The 10385-nt window shown below is 40.5% G+C and overlaps 1 protein-coding gene across 4 annotated transcripts in view; it reads right to left on the reverse strand.

Annotated features, from left to right (window-relative positions):
* FAM65C (family with sequence similarity 65 member C) overlaps nt 1-10122 on the reverse strand; it is a 53700-nt gene extending 43578 nt beyond the window's left edge. The window contains exon 1 of one of the 4 annotated variants that reach the window (XM_014943782.1): nt 9950-10122. The gene's annotated coding sequence lies outside the window, so the exon portion shown is untranslated. Of the gene's footprint in view, nt 1-9705 lie in introns of all 4 variants that reach the window. The other 3 variants (XM_014943781.1, XM_014943783.1, XM_014943785.1) reach the window with 3 other exon arrangements.
* Between the last annotated feature and the right edge of the window lie 263 nt (nt 10123-10385).

Below are 10385 nucleotides of genomic sequence, written 5' to 3' on the forward strand. Positions count from 1 at the left end.
GAAATGTCAGGCTCTTCTACATCAACCAACCCAAGCACAAGAGAGCTACTCACTGAAAAAAAAGAGGCAGACATAACTGGAAGTGCTAAGCAAAACTTGCTCAGCAGGATCAGTTGAGAACAAACCACTTCAACATTTAGGCCAAAAGCTAATCTAATTTTAAGGTCCCTTGAAATGTTCTGAATATCATCAACAAAGACAGCAAGAGCCACTCATGAAAATGCATTTCAGTTTTGTGCACCAAAAAAATCTATCGGCTCTGTCTCAAACTTCTTCAAAGACTGTGAACCCAAGTGTTTTCTCCCTGAGGACTCAAAGCTTTTACTGCAACTAGCAGTCACATCTGCTTAGTATTTCACATTTTTCAGCATCACAATGAGTTTTTCTTAGACATTGGACTGGTTTCCTCAGCATCTATGTGTACGTACAACAACAAAACTCCGACAGAAGAGATAACCAAGGCCGCCTGCCAGTTTGTTTCTACCTCTCTCCCCAACAGACATATAGACAACCCTGGCAAAAGGAGCATTCTTATATGAGTATTTTGCCAGCATAACTAAATCTTTATGGGTTTCATTTTTTAACATTCCTCTTGGCACTCACAACTGCGCCAGAAACTTTGTAATGTAGATCTGTATAGCTACATGAGAAAGCTTTGTTGTTTTAATACATCTACTATAGTTTTGAAAGAAATTAGTAGTCTGTGGATAATATAAAAAAGTCCTTCAATGTGACCATCTTCTGTGTATGGATACTACCAGCACCTCACTGCTATCAGAATGTTGATATTATTTACTATAAAAATTTTCCTATAATGAACAGAGCTGCTTGGCAAGCCTGTGCTTTCTATCAATCAGCATAAACAATCCCTCAGTCCTAAAACAATTAGTACCAACACATGACAAGTTTACTGTGCACTATAACTACTCCTGTACTTGCATCTTTTGCTGATTCAGCCATATTGGTAAAAGAAACTATTTTTCACAGCCTTTACCCAATTTAGCTGAGGGCAGGACTCTGGAACATAGACAGGGACTTAAGAACTGTAGAGAGAGGCTTATTACTTGTGTCTCTTTAGATACTACAAGGACCTTGCTAGTACAGACGTACTGCTATAAAGGATCAGGGGGAAGAATAAATTGCATTAGCATACAACACTGTCAGAAGTTTTTAATGTCATATGTCTACATCATTTAAAAAAAACCTCAACTGAGGCAAAATCATAGCAGTTCTACATTTAAGCACAGAACAAAGGTTAGTATGGCTACATGGCCAGTGTAGAACAACTACAGTTCTCAGTTTATAAAAAAATCTGTGGGTAAGTCCTTCATGCCTCATAAAATAAAGTGCTTTTTTTGTGATGTAAATTGACTTGGTCTATGTTACCCACACTCTATTACTTACCTATGAGCCAATTGTAATGCAGACCACTCTCCTGGAATAGGATCTTACCACTTGACAAAACTGGGTCCCCAGTAAAAAAGTTCTCTTACTTCCCTTTCAACAGGGAAGGAGTGAATTGTACTGCTAACACACACCCTGACTCATGACTGTGACGAAGAAGGTCTTACCCAAGACCAACGAGCAAAAGCCTCAAGGTATCAATCAGTTCACTGAACATACTGATCCCCAGGTCATCAGCTCCTATTGTCCCAACAGAACAAGGACAAACAACAGTCACCATTGGAATGTGGTACGTAGGGAAACAACTGACAGGTTTGCATTAAGTTATAGTTAGAGCTGCAGAGACAACTAACACAAAAATGGATGGCCAAATGCATTGTCTGTATTCACATAACTGTTGCTTGATTGATAATTTAAAGAGTCCTGGTAATGGATGAGCTCACCAGCAAAGAAGTTTAAATTTCAGGACAACACATGCGCAAACAGCTAAATATCACAGTGTTGTGATGACTCCAGTGATATCAAAAGCACTATGTGCATTCTGATCTGCTTTTTTGGCATCAGGCAGGCATGATTTGTGAAAGATACAATCACCACGCATCTTGCCAGATGAGCTTGAGATGATGGCAACAGTGTCCAGAATGCTGAAGGTGCTATGAGCACAGCAGTGATAACGCCTTCCCATTAACGAGGAGCCATGCCTGGCTGGAGAGGCTGGAGATAGAACAGCATGTCCCTGTGATGTTCTCTGTCCCCTGGCAGTTTTCCCACATTTGCAATGTGACCCTCCAACCATCAGTGCACGGATCATTGATCTCATGGACTCGCATTTGTGATCCTCTGCAGAATCATCATTGAGAACGTACGGCCCAGAGAACTTACTGGCAGAAAACCACTCTTGGGTGATCTTCAAAATTCAGAAATGGCCATTCAGATGCAAAATATACATGTTGACAAGTGATTCCAACAATACACTAATTCAGATCCAGAATTAAATCCAGATCCTGACACAGTTATAGCAGCAATAGCAGACAGTGCATTCCATGTTATAATAGAAAAATGGTGTTTTCCTCCATACGACTTGGCTTACTCATGAGAGATATTTTACAATAAGCTACAGTTTTACTGTATTGTAAAGATAATCTGACAATTACAGGTCAAAGTATACTTGCTTATTGCTTTAAATGAAACTAAAAGCAATCATTCATACACATGCAGGGGAAGGATTGATCATGTATTACCACAGCTCTGGAGAAAACAAGCTAAGCTGGGCAGACGCAGAAATGACGTCTGGGCTGGAGATCTTACCAGAAGATGCAGTATATGTTCTCAGCCAAAGCCTTCTCCTGCAGAGCACATACTCCTTAGACTTGTGGTTTTGTTCTTGAAGAACACAAGCTCAAGCAATTTTGAGATACTATGCACTGCTACTTACTTGTTTTGCACTTCTGATGTTTGTTTGCAGGCAGCTGGGATGCCTGCACTGATTTTCTAAGGTTATTTAAATTCTTCTTTATTTGTTAACAAATTATGTTGGTTGCACAACACATCGGCATCTGAACACTTCAGAGAAAGGGAGGGGCACAACTCAGCCTCAGTGGAATTAGGAACAAGATCCAATGACTTCAGCAGAGTTACACAAAGGATAGCTCTATTGTTTCAGTGGGAGTTGTGGTTAATTAAAGTAGTATTTCCCGTCAGCTTTCCACATGCAGGACTCTCTTCAAAGGTGGCATTACCTTCAAGATCACTGTGTGGGCTTCCATTCCAGACAATGAATAACTAAAGACTAGTAGTAGGTTTTCATAAAGCCTGGGCCTATACTATTGTACTAAAAGCATGAAAAAAGCCATACAGTAATGTGCAGTTATATATATATCTGTACCACAAACAGTCAGTGATGCTGAAGCTGTGATGTTACCAATGGAATTAAACTGATGCATTTTTAGACATGATCCATCCATTTTAACTTTTGTTTTATCGTCCATTGTAAAAAACAAGTAACTAACTTGCTACAAATCAGTTCTCTTCAAAACCTTAGAAAAGCTTGTGAACTTTCTGTATAGATCACATTTTCACACCCAGTTACCCAATATTACCCAGTACACTCTATTGTAATAAAGGCTCAAGCAGCTGCACATGCATTTGGAATACTTCTGTCTGTCAAATCTTTTTGAAAACCCTGGGCCCACTACTTTAACCTTACAGATCTCATCAAACAAAATCGTTCCTTATAATCCAGAGAAACCTTCTAAACTCTTTCAGTGCATAGATAAACCGAAGGTTGTTTACATTGTATTTTGTCTGCAGTAGCAGAAAGATAAACCTATTCATGCTAACACTAAAGCAGTAAACACGAAGATTTTGAAGTACACTGAGGTATTTGAATTGCCTCCCTGTTTGTTTATCTGTTGAGTCCCAGGACTGGAGAATGATTTCTTTCTTCCTCAAGTCTGTGGCAATTTAAATAATAAAACAGAGGTTATGTAAGTGCAGAGAATTATGGAAAAAATGTAAGTGGAAAGTACATATTTTTAAAATGCACTTGAATAACTCAAAGGCAGCTGAACTCACATTATTCAGACTTTCCAGTCTTATTCAATACTGGATTGAAACCAAGCACAAGAAATTTCAGGCCCAAAGGACATTTTTAAGAAAATTATAAGTACCTATACTTCTAGTTTACAGTATCTGTCTGGGAAAGCTCTACTGCCTGAAGAAAGACTAACCCATCTTCTCATGGGATCAAACAAAAGGCATGTGAACTAATTAAGGGGACGTTTGGATCAGCTTGTAAACGTAAGGACTGATTCAGCCCCAAAGAGCATCCAAACCAGAAACCTGGATGCAAATATCTGTGGGCTTCCAGTGAAATATGGATGCAGATTTGGATCCAAATTTTACACTGAAAGTTTATTTCTAACCTGTGCAGACACAAGCTCTAGGCCCAGCTCTACATTCCTTCCACACCCAGAATTGGAGTTCTGCCTGAATAAGGAATGCAAGAGAGAAATTAATTTCTTATCTTTACGACAGATCTTGTTTGGTGATGTACTTGCCTGTGGACCTGCCAAAACTCAACTGTGTGACATGGCATGCAATGTAATTCCAAAACTGATAAAATTCAAAATATTCTCTTGTAGGACACTTAAAATAAGGTCAAACTATTTTCATAAGAATAAGCCACTGATCTTAAATCTAGTATACCTGGGTATATTCCGATACTTCTGTTAGAAACAGTTTTTATCAATGAAAATCTTTAGATCCCAGATTTCAATTAAAAGTTAGTAACGAAAGGAATAAATTCTATATTTCCAAACTGAGGGGCATTTAAAATTATGGCTATATGAAAAAAAAATATTTAAAAAAAAAAAATTTCACTGAGGGAAAATACCACATAAACAAACAATAAAAGAAGGCTTCTCAGACAAACATTGTACGGCCATTATCCCCCAGAATGACAGGGGAGCATTATGCCTACAGATGCACATGGTAACATTTTTCCATCACTCCAAAGAGACACGAACTTCACCCTGGCTTTTGATAAGATACATGCAATTACATTTTCTTCAGCAACCCAGCCAGCACTACTTCAAAATTTGCAGGGAGAAAGACCTTCCAAATGCATGAATGACAAAGATCTGTGGAAACAAGTTCTCTTTATGTGGCGATCTCAGCCTTTTTTAAATTTTCCCAGATTTTTCAGTCACGTTTATACAAGAAATGCTCACCAACGTTAGTTACAGATGGTGTATTTTATATGTCTATGATAAAATAGAAATCCTAATTCAGATATAATTCCATCAGCGTTTTTTTAGTTTAAATGAATTTGATCAAAAAACAGCAAAAATTCCACAAGAAAAACCTCATTTTTCAAATGTTAGGTGTATCCACATGTGGAGAGTTTATGACACAATTAATAGATGTGCCAATCTGTTGAGCTGCAGTTGTGGTCTTCCTGGATGCTTTTCTCATTATTCTACCCCAAACACAATGCAAAACTATAGAAGAAAGATGCCCTTCTGTGGTCAAAATAGTGAAAAGGGTAATTCATATTCCATTTTATTCAGACAAATATTTTCATAATAGTTGAGAGAAGGATATGCTGAATTGAATATTCTGTGGTAAATATTCTGAGAAAAAGAAATGCAAACTAAAATCAAGGGCTTTGGCTCTTTAAGGCTTCCAAGGCAAGATTAAATCAAAATATTTCCTATATACATTCCCTCTTTTCATCAGCATGTCAAAGAATGTGCTATTAATTCTCAGCATCAAAATCTGGGATAATTTTATATAGTCAAATGTTTCCTTACTTTCACAAAAACAACTGTTACTGGAAATATTTTCCAAAGCATGTTGCAAGTGGAGCTAAGTAAATCAGCTAGCACACTGCACACTTTTCAAGGAAAAAGTTTCTAAAAATGAGTCAGGATTTAATAAGAAATGTCTCCGAGGTACGTAACTTGTGCCCATAATAGAATATTTTCCAATTTTCAACCCTGTGCAGAGAATTTTAAAACGCTAACAGATGTATGAAACAAAAAAGCAAATTTCTCCCTTATTCTCTCCTGTGAGCACGTATAACACATCGAAAACCAATGAGAGGCTCTAAAACATGAATACTGCTTTTACATTTTCCACTAGAAAGACAATTTGCTTGCAATTCCTTCTCCCTTTAAATTGTTTCTGTGGCAACACATCTGGTGCTATAATTCTGGGCCAGAACATTAACTATCCTGAAAGAAGAAAGTTATGTTGTTGTTCTGGTCTGCAAGTATGTGAAGCAGAGAGAGATCTGCAAACACATGTAATCAGATAACCCTTTTCGCCTTTATGGGCGCAGAGAGTATTACCTACTGATACTCATGCATAGCTGAAAATTACAAGTTTAAAAATGTTTCTACGATGCTTAGAGAAAACTCTTGCAGTGAGCACACGCTCTAGGAGCCAGCTTTTTTTAAACAAAATGACGAGTGCTTTGTTACCACTGGTCCTACCATATGAAATCAGTGGAAAGTATTCTGTTAAGAGCAACAAGGTTCATTCCCTAATCATAACTCTTCCTACATAATGCAGAAAGATTGACATTGATTTCTTATCATCTCCCTGGTACTACACAAACATTTCATCACGTTGCAGATGAAATACATCAGGAGCACACAAGGCCAAAATGTCTGAAGTGTCTGTTAAATTCAGATGCCCTGTCTATTAGTTGCCCACACCAAAATGTGCAGCCCGTGGCTCTCTGGGCCCTTGAGGACCAATAGATTTTACTGGACTTACTTGAAATTATAAGAACCTATTGACACTTAATGTAAGTCTTGGACATCCCCACTTGAGCATGGCAGCATTCTCAGAATTTGTACTCTGAACAATTTAGTTGTAGAGAAAGGAAAGACAAACAAGAATAAAAGCTCACAGCCCCAATTCAGGTTGCTAAGTTAACAAGTGAAGAGTTTTTTTAATCACTAATAATCCTGACAAGGCAGTCTGAAACCTTCAAGTCACACTATATGACTATAATACAAAGCAAGTTATTACGAATATTTTACAGTGCAACTGAGATTGACACCTCAAGATACAAACACAGCCTTGGATCTTAATTCGTGATACAAGGGCCAGAGCAATTTGCAAGGGCTACTGCGTTCATTTAACTCAGCCTGGAGTAGCAAGAGTTAACAAAATAATGAAAGTGGATTTTTGCTACTCCATCAAGCAGATCAGGAATTAATTCATGGAAAGAACATATCTGATGAATAACAAAATATCACTGACACAGTTACTTTTCCAATAATAATTGCACTTTAAGTTCCCCATAAAATAAATTTTATTATTTAATTTGAAACAGCTAAATTCAAATCTAGATCAGTTACATACAAATCAGTTTGCTAACTACACTTAGAAATACAGTATTTTCTGTATTAGTGACAAAGAAGACAAGATCATCTTCGTGTTCTGATCCTCTAAATTACTAATGATTAAATGCATTGATTGGCTGAGAACCAAGTTTTTTCCCTAAAAAGTTGAATTGAATAAAAATTATGGCTTTCAGACATTCTCTCTTTGAAGACATACTGGTTTAAAGCAATCTGTGCTCAGGGAGAATAAACTGGCAACAGAAATGGAAAAATTTTTAAAAGTGGATAAAAAACATTATTTCAGAAATGTGTATGCCCCTCTTGTACTGCTGGAGGTGCCACCTTACAATCAGAATTAAACCCAGGACCCTGAGCACCTCTAGTCATTAAAGGCCAGCTGATGTCCTTTGCAAGACTTGCTGTCTGTATAACAGACAATAATAACTTTATTAATTATAATAACACCTTCCAAATCCAGTTTTGGCCAATAACAGTCTGGATAATTCAAGTCTGTCTGTTCCATTTTTCTCAGCCTTTTGGCTAAGACCAAGCGTGTATATTTAACTAATATTAAACCTATTTTACATTAATTTTATTATTATACATTATAATTATTATTTTACTATTTTACATTAATTATCTCCTTCACTTCTAATCTAGCCTTTCTATTTATTCCATTCAAATGGCATAATTAACCAACCTTCTGAGACAGTTCTCACTCCCTTGCTTTATCTTGTATAACTTTCTACACACAGAACCTCAGTTTTGTCCTGGCGTGCTGTAACTCCACATTATCACTCCTCAAACCCCTGAGAAACACACATTAAAATCATAACTTTCCCCTCCCCGTAGGCTGAGTCTGGCTTCCCTTTCCAGCCATAATGGCTCTATTCCACTTCTTAGGTTCTTTATGAGGATATTGCAAAGGAATATTTGTAAGGGAATTAGCTGTAGAAGGGAATAAAGTGATATTGGTGGATCTACTATTACAGGGTCCCAGCTCCCTGCCTGGATTGCTCCTAAGAATGAACATTGTAGAGCAACTGTACGGCTGCTCTTTGTCTTGACAGAAGGAAAACATCACATCTTTATACTACCCCTTAGGGAATACCATTACATAACTCACTGTTTGGCCTATATTTCTCCATTCTTGGCTCCATGCTGTTAACAGAAATACCACTGCTTCTCTGCAGTTACTGACCGACTCGAGAACTGAGCACTAGATAGGGACAGAGGAGCTGTCACCTCGGAGAAGCCCTTTAATTCCTCTAACAGTATCCAGACTCTAATCAGAGGAAAATTTTACCAACCCAGTTGTTCACTACTGTATCGCATGTGTTGGATCTCATACAAGTTTCTCTTTAGTCCTGGGGCATAAAGTGGGCTTGGCCTGACATTCTATAACAGCTCCGTCCCATTTTGGCAGGTTTTGTGCAGCTTTTCCTGCACTACTACATGTGGTGCTTATGTCATCCACTCTGCAGAATTCAGAGCAGCAGAATGTAAGTGATCAACTGCACAAGAACTTTATACAACAGAGACGTTTCTGATATGCATGTTCCTTTAGACACCACATCTTTCTCAGATGTATCTCTCTCTTAAACATTCAACATGAACTGTTTCCTCAGACACATTTTGCATTGTTTACTACCCTTACAAATGATCTTCCTCTGTTTTGTTGGGGTTTTTTTTGTTTTTGTTTGTTTTTTAATTATGTTTTTCCAAAAAGAATATGTAATGCCCCTCATTAATAGGTGTAGCTCCCATTTTACAGCTGTGAAAACACAGGTAGAGACGGATTAAGTCTTGATCCTAACAAAGGAAATGACTGAATCAGGAGTTTTGAGTACTGTAGTCTGACTCTGGTTCAATACTCAAGAAATGGCTCAAGAAATATGTAATCTTATTTTTCAAATTCCCTCAAGTTTCTTTGGTTGATGAACAACTCAATTTCCATATGGCCCAACTTATTTAAAACACTTTTTAAAAGGGGAAATTAAACTCTGTCTGAAGCAAAATGTAACTGGGCTGTGACCCAAAACCTCAATTCATATTTATGAGGCAAATAAAAAGTCATCTTTGCACAGACAAAAAGAGTTAACTAAAATATAACCAGCCTATCCAATGACACCTCCACAACGCAAACCCTACAGGATGGCATCAACATTGTCCTGCTCCTCTGACTTTTCCACCTGCTCCAGCCCAGGCATTCACCTCCTCCCAGGGGTTTCCCGGGTGTTTGCTGGGGTGAATGTGCTTACCCCTGGATAAAAAGCTATCGCACCTCTTTGCGGCGGTGCAGCCCCTGTAGGAACAGCAGCATCCCTCGAAGCTTGCCTTCTCACAGATGCCTGCAGACTGCTGAGGAGCCTGCCCCCCCTGTAGGTGACACGCACCCCCCATAGGTGACACGCACCCCCTCCCGGGGCGCTGCAGCTCTCACCTACCGATGCGGTGCCGTTGCCTCCCCGTTGCCCCCCGCGTCTCGGATCCCCTCTCTCTGCCGGCTGCCCGAAGCGCCGTTACCGACGCGTCCCTGCCCGGTACCTCCCGCCGCCGGGCAGGGCGGGGGGCTCGGCGGGACGCCTCCTCTCCCCGTCCGGAGCCGGCACCCTGCCTTCCACCCCCCCGGGACCGTTCCCCGACGGGATCGGCTCCGCTCTCCTCCGCGGCCAGGTGTTTCCTACCTGCCCTCTGGGCGGCGGGGCGCGGAGAACGGCTCCGCACCTCTCCCCGCGGCTGCCGGCGGCGCGGAAAGGCCGGGCCCGCCGGGAGGGCCCCGATAGCCGCCGCTTATCGCCGCTGCCCGTCACCCAGCCGGGCTGCCTTTCCAGGAAGCCGCGGCTCCGGAGCGCTTGTTTGCTGCTGGATGCCGACGGCCCCGTCCCGTTCGCCGCCTGCCTCCCTCCCTCCCTCCCTCCCTCCGACCCCCCTCATCCTGGCAGGGGGGCTGGGAAAGTGCAGCGCGGCTCCAGCACATGCCGAGCCTGCGGTCACGGCCCGGACCCTCTGCTATTAATCAGGGAGCATCCCAAGCGCCCCCTTGCTTGCTCCAGCTGTGTTACTCCACCGCGCCGCAGGGCAACGACAAACCGGCTACACACACAGGCGGGGACACCCGCC

The sequence above is a fragment of the Calidris pugnax genome, unplaced genomic scaffold (assembly GCF_001431845.1).
Source record: "Calidris pugnax isolate Ruff unplaced genomic scaffold, ASM143184v1 scaffold118, whole genome shotgun sequence".
Lineage (NCBI taxonomy): Eukaryota > Metazoa > Chordata > Aves > Charadriiformes > Scolopacidae > Calidris > Calidris pugnax.